Source organism: Vicugna pacos, chromosome 2 (assembly GCF_048564905.1).
Source record: "Vicugna pacos chromosome 2, VicPac4, whole genome shotgun sequence".
Taxonomy (NCBI): Eukaryota; Metazoa; Chordata; class Mammalia; order Artiodactyla; family Camelidae; genus Vicugna; species Vicugna pacos.
Genome location: NC_132988.1, coordinates 92945280 through 92965357, shown reverse-complemented (window position 1 = coordinate 92965357; position 20078 = coordinate 92945280). Strand labels below are relative to the sequence as shown.

At 37.5% G+C, this 20078-nt stretch overlaps 1 protein-coding gene across 2 annotated transcripts in view; it reads right to left on the bottom strand.

The window, feature by feature from the left end:
* Positions 1 to 571, bottom strand: part of PDS5A (PDS5 cohesin associated factor A) — a 119608-nt gene extending 119037 nt beyond the window's left edge. For both annotated transcript variants that reach the window (XM_072944791.1, XM_072944803.1), the window contains exon 1: positions 70 to 571. The gene's annotated coding sequence lies outside the window, so the exon portion shown is untranslated. The remainder of the gene's footprint in view (positions 1 to 69) is intronic.
* Between the last annotated feature and the right edge of the window lie 19507 nt (positions 572 to 20078).

Sequence of the window (20078 nt, the reverse complement as noted above, 5' to 3'; positions counted from 1 at the left end):
CTCCGATCTCCCCTTCCGTCCCCTCCCTCCACCAGCCGAGGGCGGGAGCCGAGCCGCCGCCGCCTTTACCTCCTCCTCATGCGGGCGGAAGGTGCATCGAGCGCCTGGGCCTCTGTCAGGTGGTTGCGCCGCCGCCCCTCTTCGGGCTGCACACAAAGCGGCTCCGCGGGTCCCGCCGCCGCCGCCCGCCCCGGAGCGGCGCTGGGGCTGGCGGTGCCGAGGAGGAGCAGTCGCCGCGGGGGGAGACGCGGGGCGAGTGTGCGCTGGGCGGGGAGACACTGCCGCTCTCTGTCTGGCCGAGGAAGAGCAGCCTCAGAGAAGGCTCCTCCGGGAGCGAGTGCGCGTGTGTCCGCCTGGGACCCCGCGGGCCGCCCGCCCGCACCTCGCGCCGGCCGGGTCCGCCGACCCGGACCCGGACGCCCCTCGCAGCGGTGCGCGTCCTGCCGTCCGTACTCCCTGCAGCCGGCGCCTCGCGCACACACCGGCCGGTCACGCGAGCGGTGCGAGAGCACGCGAGAGCAGGGAGCGCGCCTCGCTCCCTCCCCTTCCTCCGCTGGCCTTGCCTCCGCCTCCCTCGGGCCCGAGGCGGCCGCGCGCGGGCCAGACAGCGCCGCCACCCGGTTGGCGCCAAGACCTGCGGGGCGGAGCGCCTCCGGGAGGACTCCACCCCAAAGCGAGCAGAGGAGGAGCCCCGGTGGCGGGAAGCGAATCCGGTCCTCGCGGTCGTGTGAAGGCACGCAGGGAGAACAAGCTTTACCTTACGCCACGGAGATGAGTTCATGACTTTGGGGGGAGGAGGTCATCCTGAGGGACGTGGACGGAAATGGTTGAAAAACGGTTAATTACTTGGTGAAAATGAACTGATTTCCTCCCCAGGGACAGAAGATCTGCAAACTGAGGAAAAGTTTTGCAACATGGCACAACGTGGGCTGCTCATTCTTGTTCCTTCTGACAGCCACCAGAGTTTGCCCTCCCCTCTTTGGATGTCTAAAATTAATATTTTGAAAGTTGCAAAATATGAAAATAGCAGAGTCGAGTAGTTCTCAAGGAATGGTCTGAAACGCAGGTTCTCGGGCTTCACTCCCAAGCCTGGAAAATCAGGATCTCTGAGACTGGAATCCAGAGGTAAGCATGTTTACAAATTAGATAGATGATTCTTATGAACATGAAATAACTCATTTTTTAAAAAGTTTTAAAGATACCAAGGAATAACTTTTTCCTTCATCTAAAGAAAAAACTAGTGCAGTGGTGTTTGAGCAGTTTAAAGTAAAAACTTGAAGCAAATGAACCTAAGAAGCATATACATAATTTCTGAAGATGAGGTTGAAAAAAGAACACAATACTATGAAATAGCATGCAGCTCTTGAAACTGACCACTAACAATTTAAAATGATATTCAGTTATTTATTTAAATTATTCTTGATGATATCCGTTGGTCTTTTCCACATCCTTTGCTTGATCTTTAAAATATTGCAGGTACTGACCTCACTAAACTGTTTTTCAGGTGTTACACAGAGGAGCATTTATCTGGGAATCTAACACACAACAATTGCGGATTTGTTAGAACTCTGCCCAAAAGTCAGTGCCTTGTTCTTGGGCATTTACAGTTGCAAGCAGGATACATTTAAGATAATCTTCCTCCAAACTATTAAATCAACCAAAACGTACTCTTTTTAGGCTCTTCCTCTCACTTACGATTTTTATAAATCTCACATTTAAATAACTAAAGAATAATTACTTCTTGTTTTCATTCTTGCTCTAAGTAATTTACCCATTATTAAGTGGGGTTTTTTTATATACCCATAAGTTTTAATCTTATACAACTTCCTAGTTTGTTAATATTATTTGATCTTATAAACACTCAAAAGGTAGTAAGCTCTAAGGATCATAGCACATAAATAGAGTGAATATATTATTGTAAAATTCAGGAATTCTAAAATTCCTGTTTTTACTTCCTTTCTTAAACATTTGTTTCCACTTACAGTAAATGAGAAGAGGTATATTCATTTATGCAACAATTATTTAAATAGGGCCTACTATACAAGGTGCTATTTTGGGCACTGAGAAAAAAAATCTGTAGTAGGGAGGAGACAAAAATCCCTGCATGTTGTGGTGGAGCTTAATTTGTTTGGGCAGAGATAGAAATAAATAAATAAATTGCTATGGAGGAAAATAAAGTAGAGAAGAGGAGTGATGTAGGTCACATATAACCTCTCAGGCCTTTGGCCTTTGGAAGGACTTTGGCATGTACTTTGACTGAGATGGGGAGTGTTTTAAAAAGAGAAGTGACATGCTATGATTTATGTTCTGTAAGCTAGACAACCTTGGGCAAATTACTTACTCTCTGTGCTTCATTTTCCTCATCTGTAAAACAGGGATAATAATTTCTATCTCAGAGGGACATTATGAAGAATAAATAACTTAATATTTGTGAAGTACCCTAAGAATAGTAGCTGGCACCTACTAAGCTCTACATAATTTTTAAAATCTGTGTAAAATGAAAGAATCACTCTGGTCACTGGGTTGAAAACAATATAGAGATGCAAGGGTAGAAGTAGGGTAACCGAGTATAAGACCTCTGCAAAAATCCCAAGAGGAGATGGTAATAAGGACCAGGTAGTAACAGTGGAAGTGATGAAAAGTGGTATAAGAAAAAGAGAGGAGTCAAGAAAGCTAGGATGAATCCAAAGTTTTAGACCTATGTAACTAGAAGAATAAAGTTACCACTAACTGACATAGGGTGGACTATGCTTAGAACAGATTTAGGGTCAGGATGTCTTTAGAATCTAAGCTGTTTGAAAGTTAATTTAGAAAACAGTTACTGAGCTCCTGCAGTGGGTAAGGTGTTGTACTTGGCAACTGGGAAAGAATTTAGAAAACAAAAAGACAAAAGTCTCTGCTCCTGACAAGATCAGGGTCTACTGGAGAATCAGAGACATACAATAAATCATAACTCGCAAGGCTGTGATATATTTTATTTTTTTAATTTTGGGGGGGAGGTAATTTAGGTTTATTTATTGTTTTATTTTATTGTTTTTTTAATGGAGGTACTGGGGATCAAACTCAGGACCTCTTGCATGATAAACCAGTGCTCTACCTCTGAGCTAGACCTGCCAACACCTATTTTATAACAGAGATTTGAATTACACTCCCTGGAAGCCTAGGAAAGAGGTGCTATGGGAGCTTCTCACAGGAAGGGTCTTTTGAGGTTGGGCCTTGGAGAGTGAGTTGTTGTGGTAAGCAGTTGTTGTGGGGAGAGCAATAGCTAATAGAGATAACCACAAGGTGGGAAAATAATTAGAACAATGATTTCATAAAAAAATGGCTTGGCTTCATGAGCCTTATTCTATCCTCACATAATTTCCATCAGCTCCCCCCGCCCATATGCACACATACAAGCATACAATCTGTGTACAAAATGTCATCCTACACAGCTTTAGGACAAACCCCTGACCCCTCATTTCAATTATACTACCAACGTAGAAATTCTAGATCCAAACTCTAAGGTGCTGCAACAATGGCAGTGTTCCACACTTGCGTTGCAAAATACAGTAGCCACCAGCCATGTGTGACTATAAAACATCTGAAAAGTCGCTACTGCAACTGGGGGACTGAATTTTTAAGTTAAATTAAATTAATCTAAAAATTTAAGCAGCCATATGTGGCTAGTGGCTACTATATTGACCAGTGCAGTTCTAGAATACAGAGTTTGTAGGAGTGATTGACAGGAGATGAGGGTAGAGGGTAAGCAGTGTGCACACTGAATGCTGCAGATGTTGAGCAGAGTGGTAGTTTAAAAGGATGAAATGAGGTAATAGGAGACTAAAGCTGTTTACAGTGAAAGTGAAGTAAGGTAAAAATACAACCAAACGGATAAAAATGCAAGAATATGTCAGATATTTAAAGCAGTTTTTAAAAATATGTTTATTTATCTGAAATTCTTTATTTGCTTTTCAATTTAAAATGTAAATAGCTAAGTCTATCCTGAATAATTTCACAAATTAAAAACTTGAATCTTCCATGTACCTCTGGTCACAGAGAAACTTTAACAATACATCATAATTACTGTGAAACAAAAAAAGTTACTTTAATTTATTTTAGTGTTTTTCCAGATATCACTGATATCTTGGCTAAAACTTGAATATATTTAGGCATAGGATAATGGCATACTTATCTAGTGAACAAAATGAATTTGACGTGTTTTATAGATGATTGATGACAAAAAAATGTGAAGTCTCAATCATTTTGGCCTAGTATGACCAAGATGTTAGTGATTAACTTGTTTGTCATACTAATTTAAAGATTTTAGTTGAATTTTGTCTGATATCTTAGACTCCAAGCACATCTCTCTTCAACTTATAGTGTGAACTCTTACCTGCATTATTAATTATATTAACTTTCTTAAAATTGTTTTATCAAAATTAAGGATTGTTTACAGAGAAAGGACACAAACTAAAACTAAATGTTTTGAAATATGAAAAAAACTACTGATATAAAAAACATGGGTAAATCTTAGTGATATAATATGATTATCTGTTTATAAAGTTCAAAAGCAAAGTTTAGGTTGTTGGTTATCCCTGGAGGGGAACTCAGGGAACACAGTGGGACAAGATGGGAGAATGAATGCATAGGTAGATATATTCTTGTTAAAGCTTTATTCTTGGGTGGAGTGGTGGCTTCACATAAGTTTATTATATGATAAATGAATGAATGAACAAATGAGAGCAACCCATGGAGCAATGAGGGATGTGTTTATAACCTAAGGATTATAATTAATACAATTCAGGGCACCTGAGGTCCAAAAGAAAAAAAAGACAAACACAAGAAATTTCAAAAACTATATACATTATAATTTAATATTTTTTGAAATTACATCCCCCCAAATCAAAGAAATTCTGCCCCCATGATAATTTTTTTCTAATGGTGACAGTAAAATGAGAAATTATTTGGAGTTATATTTAATACAAAGGGCACTTTGCAGCCCTTCCTCAAGTTGCTAATATTTGGATGATGAATGATTATAAAACTGAAAGAATTTTCAGAGTAATTAAACTTTCAACAATCACATTAAAGTGTATTTTTATTATGAAGCTTGGGATATCAGCCTCCTATTGTTTTACATGATTAAAATAAATAAGAAAGTAAACTATGACAAATACTTCTTCATGACAGTAAAGGCAGAAGAGATTCATTTATAGAAATGTATTAGAGAGGATAATCACTGCCTGCCTTCCTGCAAACTCTTTTAAGAGAGTTGTTCCTACCCCAGCCCTGTATATTCACTCTCTCTCATGCAGAGTTGAGAGCTGCCTAAGCCTGCAGTGACACCTGAACCAAGAAAATGCAGTCCACAGGCTGAGCTGAGCCAAACAAAGTATCACAAGAGGCTGTGAACTAATACTCAGCAAAAGAACTTTTAGTTGAATTACATCAGTGTAAATCAGTAAAGATCTTTAGCTCTCTACCTATGAGTATGCTGAAGAAACCTGAGCTGCCCTAATTTTTGTGCTGATAGTTCAGTTTTTCTCAGACTCTGCATTAGCATGGTTTATTTAAAATCCCTTTTACTTGAGCTAATTTGAGTAAACTTCTGAATTTTGACCACCAAATATGACCTGATTTAAAATTAACAATGAATTTCATGAAATCTTAACCATGATCCACAAACCCAGCTTGACTGGGTCAAATAGTGCCCCCCCCAATTAATGTCCACTTGGAATCTCAAATTGCGACCTTATTTTGAAGTAGGGATTTTGCAGATGTAATTAGCTAAAAACGAAGTCCTATTGGATTAGGGTGAGCCTTAAATCCAATGGCTGGTGTTTCAAGAAGAAGACATTCAGGGGAGAAGGCCAGGGAATGACAGAGGCAAAGATTGGAGTGAAGCAGCTGCAAGCCAAGAAATGCCAAAGATTACCAGCAGGCACCAGAGGTAAGGAAAGAGCCAATAGAGGATTCTTCCTTTAAATCTTCAGAGGAAGTATCGCCCTGCTTGATTTCAGACTTCTGGTCTCCAGACCTGTAAGAGAATGAATTTCTCCTGTTTGAAGCCGCTGTGTTCATGGTACTTTGTTACAACAACTCTATAAAACTAATACACCAATCACATGTAAAATTTGTCTTAAAGTGGGTTAGTTAGTAGCTGAAGAAAGCAAAGGCATTTTATCTTCTGAGAGACAAATTTCGTGATTCTTATTTTTGAATCTAATTTTTTGTTTTTGAAAGAGACCTGTAGAACATTTATAAAGCCACATGTGACAGCCTACCTGATTTCTACATTTTTCTCAATTGCATTAAGTTTGTGAGCCTCAGTTTATCTCTAGAATCTGCATTTTCATTTTTCCATTTTCTCATGTTCTTAAAAAATAAGAACAGTATTCAAGCAAATACTTAAATAATTGTACGACTAAGATGGAGAATCTGCAGAAATGGAACTGTTGGTTGGCAGACAGCTTCACCAAGCTTTGGCTCAAAGTAGTCATTTGTCAGCTGATACGAAAAAGTTCAAAATTGAAATTTTAAAAGCAGTATAGGAATAAGAATATATAATGTACTAATGAGACTGTACAAAAGTGAATGGACTAGGGCGAGAGTATAGCTCAGTGGTAGAGCATGTCCTTAGCATGCACAAGGTCCTGGGTACCTTCACTAAAAAAATAAGTAAATAAATAAATTAACCTACTTACCACCCCCCCAAAAGTGAATGGACTAAAGTCAATGTCTGCTTGTTTAATAATCAAATAATTCTTTAATGTTCGTTTTATTAACTAAAAATTTTTATAAACGCAGTATTTTCTATAACCTATAACCATCAAATGTCATCACAATAATAAATGTGGCAGATTGTAAGAATATGTAGCTGAACTTCATGTTTCTAGTTTAACTGGATATGTAACTACATCAGAACTGGTAGCCAGCACCATTTGACTTGTTCAAGGAATGTGCCAAGAATTTATGCAACTTTTGCCTTCTGAATTTTTCCAAGTAATTCCAGAAACTGAGTAGTTCTTGAAATGTGGGCTACCTAGATAAATGCTGTTTTGGAAAAACTCTTCAGAGTTCAGTTATGCGTAGACTTGTCCAGAGACGGAAGAAAATTAAATGGTGAGTCTGCAGGAAATTTAACAAGAGCTGTTTCACCTTCTAATTGTAACAAATTTATCATGATTTTCGGGAGATAGGAAGTTTTTTATTAACTGAATTTTTTGACAAATTGAAACGTAACCAGAAAACTCCTTTTCTTTTCATTCAATTAAAAATTACTGGAATACACTAGTTTTCTTTTCATTCTTTAGGAAGCGCAGGATAGTGAACATAGTGGGGAATCTTTGTTTTTTGAACATATCCTAGTGCCTCAGGATTGTCAATCTGAAAGCCACTTTAAATTGGCAAAATCAGAGATTGAGCCAAACACGTACTGAGACTAGAACTTTCTATGGATGTTTGTTCTATCTCTGTGTGTATTGAGGTTTTTTGTTTGTTTGTTTTGTTTTGTTTTTAATACAATAGGGGATGCCAGTTTGGAAACCCTGTCAAATTGGGTTTTGATAAGTTGATCTACTTAGCACTTACTCTCTGCAAGTTCTGTACTAAATGTTGAGGGTTCAGAGGTGGACAAGATAGACCCTGACTTTGATAGGCCATTTGAAGTTTTCTTGTGTTATTACTATGTTTTCATATGTTTGTACTATATCAATTTACCAGTTTGGAAAGCAGAAGTCTGGATGGAAGACAGGATGAAATTGGGGAGGTGGTGAGGACTGAGGAATTTTCTTAGGTGTAAGCAAGGAGAAGATATTAATCATTGCTATCTCTCGTTTATGGATTTTGGGTTATAGTTTTCTCTTTCTTCATTCTTCCATGTACTTGCCAAAGTTTCTGAAAGTTTGTTCTGGAAAAAAATGGTTTCAAAATGTTTAAAACTGGAAAATAAATTTATTTTTTAAACATGACAGATAAAGTCCACACCTAATGAGATAAAGTACCTGAAGTGCTTAGTACAGTGCCTGGCACATGGTATGTGCTTAATAAATGTTTGCTACTATTGTTAGTATTATTATTGCTATAAATTAGTTCTCTTTGGTTGCAAGGAACAAAGGAAACTAACTGAAGCTAACTTAAGCAAGAACTTGACAGACAGAGATAGACAGACAGACAGACAGGGTGGTAACCATTGGTATATATAGAGCAAAATTGCAGCTAGGTCTCAAGAAAGAAATGGATATAAGAGGTGAAAAGCTATCAGGATGCTGTCTACTTCCCTCTGAACATCTGCTTCTTTCTCTGCTCTTTGAAGAGGCTCCTTTCTTTGCTTTTCACTTCACATGGCATGCAGAGAACCACCCCTCATCTGCTAAGCTTACAACTCCTTCACCTTAGATCAGCCCAGGATAAACTAGAATTTCTTAGTCCAAAATCCAAATGCTAAGGACACAACTTCGATTTTCTTCTCTTTTCCCCACAGGACTTATCATCTAGTATGCTAAATAATTTATTACTTATTATGTTTGTTATTTATGATTTGTCTCTCCAGGTGCCCATGATTGGTGTAATCAGCTGGGGCCAGGTGGGCAGGGTCATGTCTAAAACACACCTCTAGATGCACCACCACTAATGAATTGGGAGACTAACAGCAATTTTCAGAGAAAGGAAGGATCATTGGGTCACAGACCAGGAATGATCTCCAAAAGATCACCAAAGGTTTATCTTGTTGAAGTGGTACCAAAGCAGTATTCTTTATATTTACACATGCACAAAGTTTCCAATGTGCCCACCAGCTTGTTAAAAAAAAAAAAACCTCTCCATTAGCATCAGTTAATTATTGAAATATTATTTTCAGAGTTTTGACTTCTTTAATCTTAAAATCAAATACATTATTCACATTTTAATAAATAATATTTAATATATATTAATAAGTTCAAATTTTATGACACAACATCTATCTTCTTTATATAATAAAACAGAAAACTATTATCTTCAAGAAACTCCATTTCTGTACCCTGATCTGCATCCCTTATACTCTCACTGTTAGTGTGGCAGGACAGACATTTTCTTCCTCCCTGTATGCTGTTCCCTTCTTGGGGCATAGCACATACCATGGGGAACAGAAGGAGCTTTTGGCAACGTTACTGAATGCAGGGGAAGAGATAGAGACCCTTTCAGAATATTAACATATGAATGAGTTCCATGTTTGCAATGTGAAAAGTCTGATTATATATAATCCACTGATAGGATTTGACACACTCCAGGTCTCATCTAAAGTGAAACAGAGCTGAATGGCTCACAGCCTATGCCAGTGGTAGAGAAGAAAACATAAGATCCTGGGGAAAAGGTGCAGGTGTCATGGGGGGAGAAGAAAAGGAAGGGGATGGCCACAAGGAAGGATGTTTTTTTCTTTCTTGGAAGAGAGTGAGATAGCCAGATAGGGTGGCTCAGTGGACTTGGGTAAAAGAACCGCTGCCTGGGGCTGAGGTTAGCTGATACGGAAAGAGTAAAGAAACCCTTTCCAAACTCTTACTCCGTTGTGACTCTGAGGAGCTCTGACACTAACTTGGAGCAGGGCACTATTGTGCATGTTCTGCTAGATTACAAGCCATGCGAGGGCTGGGATCTTTGTATTGTCCATGATGTATCACAAGTGCCTAGAACAGTGCCTGGTACCTGTAGGCTCTCAATGAATATTTGTTCAACTGAATCAAAAAATTCTGTGTCTATACCTGACTGACTAACAATATCATTGTTTAATATTGGACTGTACCACTCCTGCCTTCCCTATTCAAGACATGGTTCTGGTGTTTCATTAGAAATGAACCAGTACATTTGTCAAGTGACGTACATAAGGAGTGGAGGAGGAGAAGGGGATACTTTATGGGACACAACAACGTATTAGATTTTTACTGCTCTTATCCCTGATGTCATTCCAGCTATAGGATGAATTAAACAATGGAGTAGAATTAGATTTTTCCAATATTATTTAAAGAATTTTGAATATAGAATCTACTACTCTCTTTTTCCCTTTTCCTAATATTTTTCCAATCATGACAACTCTGAAATGGATTGGCTTGACATAAGACCCAGGAGAAATGGGAGAGTGTTACCCACTGACTTAAAAGACGGGTTTTTAAAAAAAAAAATGTTTTTTTTATATAAAGATATCATTGCTTTAAAATGCATAGCAATAGAAAAATACATATAAATTGTTTCTTATTATATTTGAACATGAAACTGCATAGGCAGAATCTAGGGTATTTTATTATCCAGTCAACTGAACTATTTTAAGATTTGAGGATATCACTCTGATTTTGGAAATTTTAAGAAGTTCTGGAGTGGAGTTTCTGAAGGTTTCCCAACAAAATTTCCTTCGTCCAATGACTTTCAAAGTTATTTTAATGAAATAGATATTTTAGTATTTATTTATAATGCTCCCCTCAGCTGATTCCCACAAAGGGGTGAGACATGGTGCACAAGAAGGCTTGGCTGGACGATAATCCCCTCTTCCTGTAGGCACAAAGTCTTTGTTATTGAGTCAAATACATCAGTCCAGGCTTTCTTCTTAGGATAAATTTTCTCACCAGGAGCTCCTTCTGCTTTCTCACAAATAAGATTCTTTTAGCTCTTCCCACCATTTCACTAGGTATCTCCAGACATATATGGAATGGATAAAGCTTGGACTGAGGCTGGGAGCCCACTATTATCATCATTTTACCTTTGTGTAGTTCTTTATAGTTTAAAAAGTACTTTTCTCCACAATATCTTGTTTAATGCTATCAACAACCCAGTGAGGTAGGCAGAGATGGATTTACTATGAAGCTAATGAAAGTTTAAGTTTCAGCATCCCTTGGGAAGGACCTTAGCAGAGTCAAACCATCATAAGATTTTGTAAAATTTGCCAAGTTTTTATCCACAGTAGATTTAAACTACTGTCTCTGTCTACTCTGACAACCCTACCTTCGTATGGGAGGTATTGGAGTATCCTTAGGCATTTTGGGGATTTAGCTGAGGGGAAGTTGAATTTGGTACATTTAATTTGGATTTAGTGAAATTTACTTATGTAGTTTGCAATCACTTTTACATATAGTTAAGTCCTTGCCAGTTGTTCCAGTATAGGAATGGCTTCCAGGAACTCTCCCTCTGCAAACTGTTAATGAATGTCAACAATGCAGAGTATTTAAGGTTTGTCACTGCACAAGAGATCTGCAGATGCCTTGTAATCTTGCACCTCATACATGAAAGAAACTTAATAGGGGACTTCCCAAATTTGACAATGATCCTAAAAATTTATATGACATTACCAAAACAAGTTGCAGAGCCAAAATAAACTTTTAGAAACTAGACATAGAAAAAAAAATGAAAACTAGATTAAAGAAAAACTACTTTTCATTCTCTATACAGAAAATAATATAACAAAACCATTGTCATATGAAAAGGTGATCAAAGATCACCAAATTTTTGGAAAATGAGAATACAGAAATATGGAAAGATATATTCATTTAGCTATTTCATCCACAAATATTTATCATTTGGCTACTATATTTTCAAGAATGCTACTAGGGGCTGGGACTGGAACAGTGAATAGACATAAATAATCCCTGACATTGAGATATTCATAGTCTATGGAGGAGCAGGACCCTATCAAGCAATCATATCAATAATTATTTATTTATAATTAGAATAATTGTGATAAAAGAGAAGTGCACGATGCTCTGAGAGCTAACCTAAGTCTGCATTTTAGGGAAGGTTTCCTTGGAAAAAAGAACATGTAAACCAGAGGAGTATCTAGATTAAAGGGGAAATGAAGAATATTTTACTCAGGGGAAAGAGTAGGAAAAAGGGCTCTGAGGTGGGGAGATACTTGCTGATTTAAAAAACAAAAAAACAAAAGAATGACAGTGTAGCTAGTTTGTCATAAGCAATGGAAAAGTAGTGAAAGAGTCTAGCAGACTAGTTTGCCTGTTCTAAAACTTCATATAAGTGATACTTAGAGTATATACCTATATATACTCTATGTGTTTGTATAAGATTTCTTTAACTGAGCATACTGTTTTTGAATTTCACCTGTGCTGTTGCATCTATCTGTGGGTGTTTGTTGCTGAACATTATTCCATTGTAAGGATATACCACAATTTATTTAGCCATTCATCTGCTGATGGACATTGCAGTTGTTTTCACGTTTTGGCCATTATGAATAGAGCTGCTATGAACATTCTTATATAAAAGACATGAGATTTTTAGTCTACTGTTCTTCCCGTATCACTGCAGTGAAGAAGCAAGAATATGCTCTGTGTTGCACAGAAGTATTAATAGAAGAGCAAAGAACAGTTCAACATCTACCTGATCCTTTTGTTGACCTCATGAAGGTACTTGAGTCCTAGCCTCTGCAGATAAGAAGAGCTGGGTCAGGTAATGCGACACGGACACAGCAGCAGCCTGGCCTGAGTTCCACATCACCAACATCTGATACATGAAACATGCTTTGAGACGTAGGAAAAGATTCTTGTTGATGCCTGAAGGTGGGGAGCTGATCTTGTCTACAACCTCCAGTCTAAACAGGAATCCATTACTACCTAAGGGATGCTTTATCCCAGGCCAAATGGTCTTAATCCTACTTCCCCTTGTCCTTTTCCTAATTCTCCCAAAGGACTGACCCCCATAGCAGTGATCTATAACTCTAGCTTACTGTATAACCCCATGGTGCTTTTATTGTATTTGCATATTCAGCAGAAGCAATCCCAGCTTTAAAGTAAAAAACAAACAAACAAACAAGCAAACAAAAAAACTCCTGGGCTGAGGCGTGCTATGGAAAGTCAGCTGCTACTCCTGTATGCATCTTTATCTGATTACTCTAATTTTAGTCACTGTATCTATGACTTAATTCACTTATTTATTTTAATTGAAGTATAGTTGATTTACAATATATTAGTTTCAGGTATACAGCATAGTGATTCAGTATTTTTATAGATTATACTCCATTTAAAGTTATTACAAGATAATAGCTATAACTCCCTATGTTATACAATATATCCTTGTTGCTTTTCAATTTTATACATAGTAATTTGTTTCTCTTAATCCCATATATCTATCTTGCCTCTTCCTCCTTCCCTCTCTCCACTGGTAACCACTAGTTTGTTTTCTGTATCTGTGAGTCTGTTTTGCTATGTACATTTGTTCATTTTATTTTTTAGATTCCCCATGTAAGTAACATCAGACAGTATTTTCTTTCTCTGTCTGACTTCTCTCACTAAGCATAACATTCTCTAGGTCCATCCATGTTGCTACAAATGGTAATATTTCATTCTTTTTTATGGCTAATATTCAATTGTATATATAAATCACATCTTCTTCATTCATTTGACTGTTGATAGATACTTAGGTTGCTTCCATATCTTGACTATTGTAAATAATGTTGCTATGAACATTGGGGTGCATGTATCTTTTCGAATTGGTGTTTTTATTTTCTCCATATATATAACTAGGTGTGGAATTGCTGGATCATATGCTAGTTCTATTTTTAGTTTTTTGAGGAACCTCCATACTGTTTTCCATAATGGCTATACCAATTTACATTCCCACCAACAGTGTATAAGGGTTTTTTTTTCTCCGCATCCTCACCAACATTTATTATTTGTGGACTTTTGATGATAGCCATTCTGACAGGTATGAGGTGATATCTCATTGTAGTTTTCATTTGCATTTCTCCAATAATTCACAATATTGAGCATCTTCTCATGTGCCTGTAGGCATCTGTATGTCTTCTGTGGGAACATGTCTATTCAGGTCTTCTGCCCATTTTAAAAATTGTGTTGTTAATTTTTTTTATTTTGAATTGTATGAGCTGTTTACATATTTTGGATTTAACCCTTTGTCAGTTATATCATTTGTAAGTATTTTCTCTCATTTAATAGGCTGTCTTTTCGTATTGTTCATGGTTTCCTTTGTTGTTCAAAAGCTTTTAATTAGGTCCCATTTGTTTATTTTCGCTTTTATTTCTTTTGCTTTAGGAGAGAGAGCCAAGAAAATATTGCTGCAATTTATGTCAAAGAGTGTTCTGCCCATATTCTCAACTAGGAGTTTTATGGTTTTAGGTTTCACATTTAGGTTTTTGATCCATTTTGAGTTTATTTTTGTATATGGTGGGAGGAAATGTTCTAATATCATTCTTTAACATATAGCTGTCCAGTTTTCCCAGGACCACTTATTAAAGAGATTGTCTTTTCTCTATTGTATGTACTTGCCTCCTTTGTTGTCAATTAATTGACTCTGTATCCATGACTTTAAATTGAAGAACAACACACTGCAAATATGACAGTATGAAGAATGTAAGTCTTTGGTAAATTTTTATTTCTGTAAGTAAAAATGACAGTATTTTGAACTACTTTTTTTCCCTCTGAGAAGAGACTTACCTTTCTTGCAGGAATTTTCTTTCCAGACAGGATTCCTGTGGCCTTTAAATATCTTACATTCTTTCTGTTTCTGCTGTATTTCTTCTTTATTTTATACTTTTTTTTTTCCTTAGTTCAAAGTCAACACTCCACCCCAGCCTCCTAGATAATTCATTCTTTTCACACATTTAACTAGTGCTTGCTGTCCCATCATTTTCTCTATTCTCTAGATTTCTCTCAAATGGATCTTTCTGTGCTACTGGCAGGGTTTTTCCTTTCAGTCTTTCCTTCGTAGCCTCTAACTACCACACCTGTGTATGTACAATAAATAATGAGAGATTCTCTGGTAAAACTTCCTTATAAAACATCTAGAAGTGCTGGATAAATTATAACAAACATTTTTTTAAAATGAAGAGCTGAACCAGGAAGAAAGTAGGTGTAAGAGACTGTTTCATGGCCGCAAATCCCTCCCATCCCAATATGCATATCCCTTTGCAGTGCAACTTTGCTGCTGTTTGCCTCAAGAGATGGTCTATTCCTTCACCCTTTAAACCTGGACTGCTCTTCTTTTCTGACACCTACTGGTATGCTGCAATACAATTCAATGCTAATGCTAATTATCTGGCATTATTGTCAGAATCCGCAGATTAAAGTTCATGATCTCCAACATGACTGTTCGGCTTCAGATGCCAGCCACAAGTGGAGTCCTCAGCCACCTGCACTTTTGACCAACTAGCTACATATATGGAGGGTTCCTGTGACTCAGATTCAGTAAGTCATTAGTATGACTCATAAAATTCAGGAAAGCGCTATATTTACAATAATAGTTCATTATAAAGGATACAAATCAGGACCAAGAGATACATACCTGGGAAGGTTTTGAATGCAGGGCTTCCATGCCCTCTCCCTGTAGAATCAGGGCATATCACCGTCTTGGCACACCAATGTATTCACCAACCGGGAAGCTCAACAGAAGAAAGGATAATCTTTTCCACAATGGTACTGGAACAGTTGGACATCCATAACAAAAAATAAAGCTTCATCTTTACTTCATATCATATTTTTAAAAATTAACTTGAAATGGATCATAGACCTAAACCTAGTTTTCTCCAAAAGAAAATTTGGGCTGGAAAAAAAGTTTCTTACATAGGTCACAAAAAGAATAATTCATAGAAGAAAAAAATTGTAAAACTGAACTTTGTAAAAATTAAAAATGATTGCTTTTTGAGAAATACTGTAAAGAAAATGAAAGACAAGCCACACTGAGAGAATATATTTGCAAAACATATACCTGATAAAGAACTTGTATCTAGAGTAGATTTTTTAAAAAAACTTCTTACAAATCAATAAAAAGAAGACAAAAAGTATCTAATAAAAAAAAGATAGGCAAAAGGTTTGACCTGACAATTCATAAAAGAAGATAGTATGAGTGACAAATAAACACATGAAAATAGGCTTAACATCATTAGTCATTAGGGACAAAATAAATTAAAATCGCAATGAAATACCATTACACTAGAATGGCTAGAACTAAAGATTGATCGTTCCAAGTGTTAGTAAGAAGGTAGATCAACTGAACTCTCATATATTGCTGGTGGAAGTACAAAATACTCATTTCAGAAAAGCTTGGCAGTTTCCAAATAGCCACTTTGGAAAGTTTGGCAGTTTCTTATAAAGGTAAATATATATATACCAAACAACCCACGAATCCCACCTCTATATTTACCAAGAAAAATGGTAACAAATGTCTATTTGGAGACATATATAGATGTTCACAGTAGCTTTATTTATAATAGTCAGAAACTGTAAAGAACCTAAATGTCCATTAACTGTTTAATAATTAAACTAATTGTGGTATATCACTGAATTGAATAAATTACAAGTACATTTATAAACAGAGAAAAGTATCAAAAGGGTTAAGTTAAATGAAAGGATCAGAAACGAAGATTATGTAATGTATAAATCCTTTTATATGAAATTCTAGAAGCAAAAGAATAGTGACATAAAGCAAAACTGTCGTTGCTTGGCGTCAGGGGCGAGGGAAGAACATTGATTGCAAGGAGGCACAAAGGAACTTTTTGAGGTGATGGAAATATTCTGTATCTTACATATGGTGGTTGTTACATGACTTCTTACATTTATCAAAACTCATTGAATGATACACTTTAAGTTAGTGAATTTTATTGTATGTAAATTATACCTCAATAAAATTGATGAAAAAAAGTGGTCGGCTGTTCGTATGCTCCTGGCAAACACAAAAACTTCTCTGCAGGTACATACTTTTAGCTTGGGATTCATAGGATTCCCAGAGATAAAGCCCAGTTGAACATGAGATCACCACACAAATATTTCAACACACACAGGGAAACTACTAGCCTCCATCAATAAAGAGAGAAACATTAATCAGCAAAATGAGATCCTCAAGGATCATAGATAATTAGACTATTCTGTAGAGAATACAAATCAAGTATTTATTAAAATAATAGAGGCATATATTAAGGAATTGAGAACATTAGAACAAAAATAAGACATTATTGGAAAAGGACAAAGAGCTTTGAAAATAACACTTAACCTTTCTAGTAATAGTAGAAGAGGATGAAGAGGAAGAAGAGGAGGAAGAAGAAGAAAATGGGGATGAGAAAAAGGAGTAGGAGGAGGGAGAAGAAGGAGAAGGGAAAGAAAGATAACAAATAGAATTTCTAGAAAAGAAAAATGCACTCACTAAAATTTTAAAAATTATGGACAGGTCCTTAATTCTCTCTTTAAACTAGTTAAACTAGTTAAAGAGAGAATTAAGGCACTGGAAAATTGATTTAGGGAAAATACATAGAATACAGTGTAGAGAGTAAAAGAAGTAAAAGATACAAAAAGTTAAAAGACATAAAGGCTAGAACAAGGTCTAATATATTTCTAACAGTGATTGAGAAGCAGAGAATAGAGTGAAATAGAATAGAAATAGAATATTCAGAGATAATGACTCAGAATTTTCCAGAATGAATGAAATGGCAGTGAACAAAGACATTTTAACATGTCTTGCAAGACCTCAAGTGAAAATCCCTTTTAAGCTTTTCAATTTTTTTCTGTCGTACGCCTCCAACTTTACACTTTATTCATTAACTAGGATAAACAATACAAGAGGAGGAGCAGCTTGCTTGTGGAAGTAGCAGGATATCATTAGTGTAATTCGTTTCAAATCAGTGATTTCTTTTGAACTCTGAACTTTGTGCATGCTGTTCTCTCTGTCTGAAACATGTTTTGTTGATGTTCCACTACACTGGTCACATTTTTTTTTTCAGTATTCCAGTTAAATACTGGAGCCTCTATTTTGTGGTTAAGGGACAGTTTATCTTCTTCAAGAGTTTCTTTATTCATGATACATCTAATATCCCCAGGGGTTTACTCAGGCCTGAGAACAACAGCCTCAAAGAAACCAGAGAGCCTGTTCCATTTGCTTTCTATGGGTTGCCTGGTCAGCCATGGAGGAACACTGACCACTGAGTTTCCCAAGGGATCTCGGGGGCTAAAACTCAATACTCATCATTGAAGCGAGGGTCTGCTACCACTGCCATAACTACCTCTCTAACCTCTACCATGGGTAGGCAGCAACATACTAGAGACTCAGTATAGTGTTTGTCTGGGCCTGAGCCCAAGGACATGTCAGCTCCACCCCTCCTCCCACAGTCTCCATAGTCCCCACAACCTCCCCGTGCATTTCGTGTATGACTCTGTATGTATAAGGGTTGGCAACACTATAAGAAGTCTCTTTCACTCCTCCTAATAGTTGGCTTGAATCAGCACAGACTCAGATTCCCAATGCTTGGTTCTTCACATACACACACACCAGAGCCCCCCTTCCATGGCGCGCCCTCAGGGCCAGGATTTAGATCACCAAATCCTGATAATTCTATCCCCGACCCACCCCACCACCTTCTTCTAATCTGTAATCTTACTTTTCATCCCTCTTGCAATCACCCTGGCTTAGATCCTAAACATCTCTTATCTAGAACACCACAATAATCTCCTGATTAGTCTCCCCCCCCTTCACTCATCATTCACACCACTGTGCTCACCTCCTTGTCACTGCCATACCCTTACTCTCCTGAATTCCTTTCATGCTGCCACCAAAAGGAACTTTTTAACTTTCAAAACTGATTATGTTCTTCTGATTAAAATCACATTACGGTGAGTCAGGAAGAGCCTGAGTTTTAGAACCAGCAAACCCTGGTTCTACAGCTTACTAGCTACTTAGCAATTCTGTCTTTTAGTTTCCTCTCCTATAAAAGAGAGATAAATAATAGTGTCTATCTCATAAGATTGATTTGAAGATTAAATTCTAGAATGCATGTTAAGTTTCTAGCACAATTCCTGGCATGGGTAAATACTCAAAATAATGTTATATGTCTCCATTTCCCCTCTCTTCTTCCTAATCATCTATGATTAGATCTGAATGTTTCATGACATAAAAGATGTCTGCAACATCCCCAGCTCTAAAATGGAGCTGGCTCATTCACCTGTGAGCATTAAGCTCCTGTCTCCACTGTTCACTCAGAACATCCTTGCTCTTGTTGTCCAGGTTTTTGATTTTCAGATTCTTTGATTCTTACTCACCAAATTTATGTCACACTTCTGGGTCTTCCTGACCTGTTTGGAATTATTTCATCACCCAACTACTCTCAGGCCAACTTTACTTGATTTTAATTTTGCATTTTTATGTGATTTTGGTGAAGTTGAAGCTTCAGATAGAGGCATTTTCATCAATCAACATAGTCCAGATACAGTGTAGACTGAGTTCTTCTCCCTTCTCCTGCCCTTGAACCTCCACATCCTCCTCACCCAGAATCTCCCCTCAGTTTGGGGAACTGGACAGAAAGTCCTCCAATGTCCTTCCCTGCCTCCCTCCCCACCGTCCCTCTTCCTAGATGCTGTCCATCCTTTTTGGCATCTTTGCATATTTATCTATGCTGTTTTCCCCCTTGTCCATCCAGCAAATTCTAATTTAAGACCTGTTTCAAGCTTTCCTCTTTGGTAAAGTCTTGCTTAGTCTATCTTTTCCTCCCCTGAAGGACAAGCTTCACATCTGATTGTACTGGCCCAGGATGGTGCCAGGCCTGTAGTTGGATCTCAGTGAGTATTTGTTGAAAGGCAGCCCCTAAAAGGATTGGTCATTTAGTTCCAGGTTCCTGGGGCTGCCCTTGCTGCTATCTTTTCAAATACCCAGATGTTCAGTTTTTCCTTTGATTCTGTGATACATTTCTGATAAATTCTTTTTTCTTTTTTCTTTTTTTTTTTGGCTAAGCTAGCCAAATTTTTGTTATGTTGCTTGTAATTGTAGACTCCTAATTGATGCAAGCATGTATTACCTTTATACTGAGAAAAAAATGTTTATTTCTTACAACAGAAATATAAATAGACTCTACTTGAGTATTCTGTTTTTGAGGAAAGTGAGAAACTTCACATTCACCTACTATGGGAGAACTGAAATTTGAAGAGGATTTTCAATAATAAAGTGGGAAAACAAGAGATAGGAGGCACAGGACCTGTGGCTGGGACACAGTGGTGAAATGCATACAAGGGTCCTCTTCACAAAGAGAGTACATCCAACTTAGGTTGAACTGAAAAAAATTCCTCAATAAGCACCGTTGTGCAGGAACCTCTCCTTGCACTTATTGGAGGCAGATCTGTTGTCTTTAAAATGGTGCT